General features: G+C 35.6%; 1 protein-coding gene across 3 annotated transcripts in view; it reads right to left on the bottom strand.

Moving 5' to 3' along the window:
* Nucleotides 1-5083, bottom strand: part of LOC117101100 (erlin-2-B-like) — a 30018-nt gene extending 24935 nt beyond the window's left edge. For 2 of the 3 annotated variants that reach the window (XM_033240972.1, XM_033240971.1), the window contains exon 1: nucleotides 4932-5083. The gene's annotated coding sequence lies outside the window, so the exon portion shown is untranslated. Of the gene's footprint in view, nucleotides 1-4927 lie in introns of all 3 variants that reach the window. The other variant, XM_033240974.1, reaches the window with a different exon arrangement.
* Nucleotides 5084-6000: the final 917 nt, after the last annotated feature.

Raw genomic sequence — 6000 nt, forward strand, 5'->3', positions numbered from 1 at the left:
GGCACATTTTAATGGATTACTGAAGCGCATAATTTTTTTTTCTTTTTTTATTTTTGCAATCATCACGCTGATCAATTCTTACCAAATTTTCGTACCCAACTTAATATAAAACCAAGAGTTAGAAAAGCTGGCAAATGAAACGCAATGATGCATAGCATTTCCTGATAATTGGGAATGATTTTAGTGAAATAAAGAATTGACAGAGACCAGGAGATTGCATGGAATGTTGTTGTAATATAGCCTAGCACTGTTAGTAGCCTAGGAATCAGGATAGGCCGGGCCGCAATTTTTTCTTTTTCTGAAGAATGGTGAAGCAAATCTCATAATCACCCTAATATGGAACATATATGGAACATAATTTGTACACCGCGATGGGCCTTGTGCACACTTGAATCAATGCAAAAACAAAAGAAGTGACTGATTTGACTCTGAATTTTAATACATCATGTATGAGTTACAACATATAAATTATGAAATCGTAACTAAATCGTTAATTGTATCAGTATCAATCACAGTCTTGGCTTTCACAGTGGAGTTTCATAAACATAGTTTAATTGAACAACTACAGTATACTATTTTGTGTTTGCAGAGAGTAAATGTAATTTACTGTATTAAAATTCAAAATTTACTATCAGGGCTGACCAACTTTCAACAGACGCCACGACGAGGTTGTCAGACCAAATGTTAAAAATATAATACTTTCCTATCCAAATAATGTTATTTTGATTACCAATCACTGAAGTTGTGATCTAAAAGCAGTTTGGACCATACTAAGCCATACAAACCAGGGGTCCAAAGTTGGAAGAAATCGCTTAAGGAAGATCTGATAAAATGAGCTCTCTTTCTTCATCAGCACCAACTTCCATGTGACAATTAATGAAGTAGTAAAAACATACAAATACAGGTCAGCTCTAATTAAAGACCCCTCAAATTAAAGACCATCTATCTATGGTCCCAAATTCACAATGTCTTTTATTGTTATCAGAGACCAAATCTGCTACAAACCATGGAAACTCCGGTCCCAAATGTGGTCTTTAATTGGAGAGAGACCTGTATTACAGTACAAATTTGCGTCACATGGGCGATTTTTCAGGAGATTCTTGCTTGTTTGCGTGAGTGCGGGAGGTCGTCCCGATTACTGGGAGACTTGTCCCTTCCCTTGTTGGAAAATTTCTGGAGCCATCGCTGAGCTAAAGCATAGCTCTGACTAGGCTAATTCTAGACATAGGCCTTTCCCTAGGAATTACAGACAATCAGGCTCAAAGCTGATCAGGCCCAGACGACCAGGCCCATTTTCTTGACGATAGGGCCCAGTTTGAAAGATAGTAATGACAATGGCCCCGATAGTCAACAAACGGGACCGATTGTCAGACTGTAGGCAAAAGCATTTCAGTTCATGATGGTCGTTTGCATTTGTTGATGTTTGATATACCGAAATTAATTAAATAAAATAACTAGGCCTAGCCTAAATAGGCTATTTTCATTTTAATTACGATTCTTAATAATAATATCCATGTGTTAAACAAATTTAAAATGGCAATAATAATGAATCAGAATGAAATTTGGCCCGATAATCCACACTAGGCCCTAGGTGTACCAAATAGTCTTGGCAAGTGACCAATCGTACACACTAGTTGTCCCGATCGCCTGGAAATGGATCTGATCGTCCTGGACCCGATCGTCTGTCACCGCATCCCCAGCCTACCCTACTCTTATTTAGCCTAGGCTAACTGGGCGATCGGGCCCATTTCCCATTTGGGCCCAGTTTGAAATCCTGAAAATTAGCCTGATAGTCTGGAAATCAGCCTGATAGTCGTGGGCCCAATTGTCAGACTGCAGGCAAAATCAAATCAGCTGATGACGGTCATTTGTATCCTTTTATTTTTGATGATATAGGCCTAGGCCTACCAAAATAAATTAATATATAAAAAAATAAATAAATATGATCATTTTAATTACGAATATTCATAATATATCTGTAGGCCTAGGCCTTAGGCCTAGGTAGGCACCACACGATGCGTGACGTCACACACTTTAATTAGTGTCATTAACCCAGTTCAGCCAAGCGTGTTTTTGTCAACAAAGGCCTTAAGAAAATATTCATATAAAATGTTTTTTGATTGGTTGAGACGTTTTCTTCTGGTCAGTCTGGTCAGTCAGATCACTCAGGGGTCAAAGTAGTGTACCATTTTGATTTTTTTCGAAATTGTGGGTCAAAGGTAATTTGAAAAATTTAGAAATTTTCGGGTCGTTGTGTATTAAAGCTACATGACCAATGTAATTTGCAGTAAAAATTTATAATCAAAATGTACACTATTTTTTTAGCATTTACAAAAATTAACAGAAATATATGGCAAAAAGTGACAGAAGTATTATTGTCAACATGCAACTTGCTATACACACGCTCAGAAACTTCAAAATTTGTTTATAAAACCGTAACCAGCGGCTCAACTTTCCTCAAATAAATAAAGTTTTTTATGATTTTTGTCCTATTTTTTTTTTTATATTTAACTTTGTATTTCTCATGTGGTGCCTAGCCTAGGCTAGGTAGGTATATTAGAAGAGTGACGTCATGCACTGTGATCATTGTCGCGACGCCGATGCTGATTGTTTTGGTTCTGCATCTTGCATCCAGATTAGAAAAAAATCGGATTAAATCGCTTATTGGTTGCATTCGCTAACCTTTGAACTTATTTATAAAGTAAACAAGTCAAAATTTACTTGCGCTTTTTAAAAATATTTTTTCATTGATTGGTCGCAAAGCTACGGAAGTTTTTCTTTGAAATAAAGCATTATTTACACATAATTTGTAAGCACTGTAAATTATAAAAACCATCCTGTTAGTTAAAAAATTATATATTTAATATCTATGCCAAGTATGGATTAGATCTGATGGATACCAACAATTTTTTTGATTTTCTCAAATCTTGCAACTCTTGAGTCATAAAAATGTCTGCTCATCGAAAGAATTTGTGTAATTGTGTACATTGGAGGATGTTTTAAACGGCATATTTGTTATTAAAATTACACATAAAGTCTGTATTACTGATGAATATGTCCAATATAATCATTGATTAAGAGTATTATATTATAGAATATTTTTAAAGATTTTGATTTATTAGAATATTTTACGATTAATATACCCGAGTATAATTGAGAATTACCGTCACGAAATTGCATATGGCGTCTTATCAAAGATACTAGAAATACAAGATAGAGTTCTCCACACAAAAAAAGTGTTCCACCGTGTTCCACCGAAATGCATGGTGGGAATACGAAAAATTGGACGCCCCCTACAGCTGGATCTAAAAAAACTTGCCAAACTTTCGTTACCAAGTCGTCGCGTATTTTATTATCAATTCTCAACAAAGATACTAGATATAAAAACAAACTGAAATAGACACCCAGACAGTGACATCGGTGAATACATAACCTCCTTGGTGGAGTACTTATTCTCATGTTAGATTGAAATTGACTTAACATCACAATCTTGCATCTACTATCATCTGAAAAACAGAAGTCAATACAGCGCAGAATCGCATGGCCGGACGCACTCTTAGTGAAAAAGTTTTCCTCCATTAGTGGAAAAGGAAGGGCGCCTTTTGCGTCTGGATATACTTAGCAACAGAAGGGCGCCCTGTACGTTGGCCACGAAGTATAGGAAACTTGCATGGTTAAAAAGAAGGGCGCCGCCTACGTTGGGCACGACTTCCGCCTCAATTTTACAATGCGAGAACTCTATCTTGTATTTCTAGTATCTTTGGTCTTATTAGGCAATTCTGGCCTGTAATTGTTCTGTGTACATCACATGACCTAGAATTTGAACTTTGATTGGATGACATGTGTTGTTGACAGGAATATAGAGCACAAACATCCTGGTGTTGCATAGGCCTAGAGTAATAGTTTTTAAACAATTTAAAATAATAATACCCCTGTAGTAATAATAAATTAGTCAAAAAAAATGCATTTATAGAGTCTATTATTTAGTACAAATTATTAGACCAAATCAATAAACAGTACCTAATTAATTTAATTTTTTTTTTTCAAAGTACAGTGTACACAATGAGAATATTAATATTTCAGTTTTGTATATTGCTTGAAACTTGATATGCATCAGTGTGGCTGCCATAGTTTGCCCGCGGGGAGCGAGTCCGATTTCCCTGGAGAAAGTGAAGCAGGGGGATTTGTAAAAATTTATTTAATCGATTTTAGAGTTAAATCTCAAAAAATACATTATGAAGTTTTCAGGGGAGGGGGCCCTGAATCCCCTTTCCCTCCCCAGTGGCTTCTAATTATGTATTTGGAGTTCTTATCATTTCATCTAGCATCTGTGAAAAAATAATTGAAAATCTATTAAACACAACAAAGTTATGGTGATTTAATGACATAAATTAGTAAAAAGGTCACAAAATTTATATAACACCTGTAGCCATAAATCTTTGCCACAATTAAATATTTTACAAAATAATTAAAAATCAACCATACAACCAAATTTAATTTTGTAAACGTTTTTAATGTTATAACACTTGGTAGATTCTGTGATATTAGTATTATTGTGGACATCCAATCAAATTTTTTTTTAACATCCCTACCTAGGGCCAGGCTAGGTAGCCTAGGTCTACGTTAAATAAATTTAGAACGCAAAAATTTATCAGAATGAAAGGGGGCCCAAGAATCCACACTAGCTGGGTCCCACTGGCTGGAAATGGACCCGATCGTCTGTCACCCTAACCCGGCCACCACTGGGCCTAGGGCTAAGCCCAGGCCTAAGTCTAGCCTCTAGGATGCCTACCCTACCTTCCTACCTAGATAGGGCATAGGGCCTAGCCTAGGCCTAGACTTAGCTCAATCAGAAATATATATGCTTAACGTAGGCCTAGGCCTAGTTTTTATTTTTAGCACCGAATTGTGCAGCTGCACAATTTACCTACTTGCTAGTACTGTAGCTACAATTTGGTAAGAACGAGGAGAGCAATGTAGCTGATCCTAAATAGAACCAGTTTTCACACACCAAAGATAATTAAATAGCAGAAGAAGATAAAGCAGCTTCCCATAGTGGAACATCCGTTCCAAAGGTATTGTGGGTACACGGAGAGCAATTTTACCCCGTCCGCGCGGCGGCGCTATATAGAAATATTCAGATTATTTAGTATTTAGATAATATAGATTATTGATTGATTGGAAGAACTAGCAAAGCTTGAACATGAAGTAGTAAATACAAATAGGCCTATTTGGAACCAATTTATAAATTCAACAACCGATCAGAAGTTAATGTATGTTCTTGGCTCTTTTTCACTAAATCTTCCAAAAGAAATTGAAGAAAAATTTGACAAATTTTGTAAAAGGTATGCTACAATGGAAAAAGAGAAATGAGATCAAAAAAGAAAACGAACACGAAGTCCTGTATTACTTTATGACTTTTGATTTACTTTTATATGCTTCTGTGTTATCTGGCTGACTGTTATTTCATTAATGATAATGAGTAATGGTAATAACCAATTATTAAACTATTGTAGCGAAAATGAGGCCAAGTGGAGCATCTTATTCAAAAATAAAGTACCAAGGAATGAAAATTAAAATCGTGTACATTACACCCAAACACCGCAACGCTCGAGTTTCAACATACGGGTATTTAACTGTACTGAACTTTCTGAGTAAATTGAGGGCGCAATTGCAAACGATGGTGCTTAATAATAATAATATTTATTGACATTAACACTTTTACATCAGTGGCAGCACACAAGAAAGTGGTGCAGTCAAACTTAAACTAATGAACAAAGAGTAAAACAACAACTTAAAGCTAAACAAATGAAAGAACTTATGAACAAAGAGTAAAACAACAACTTAAAGCAAAACAAATGAAAGAACTTAACGAAAGAAAATACAACTTAGATCTGAAATAAATCATAAACATCCCTCACCCTCCCCACACAAATAATGTACATAATACACATTACGTGCATACAGTACCCCACCCAAATATGTGTGCATATATATATA

The sequence above is a fragment of the Anneissia japonica genome, unplaced genomic scaffold, assembly GCF_011630105.1.
Source record: "Anneissia japonica isolate Jap-2015-1 unplaced genomic scaffold, ASM1163010v1 scaffold4054_len1135799_cov195, whole genome shotgun sequence".
Lineage (NCBI taxonomy): Eukaryota > Metazoa > Echinodermata > Crinoidea > Comatulida > Comatulidae > Anneissia > Anneissia japonica.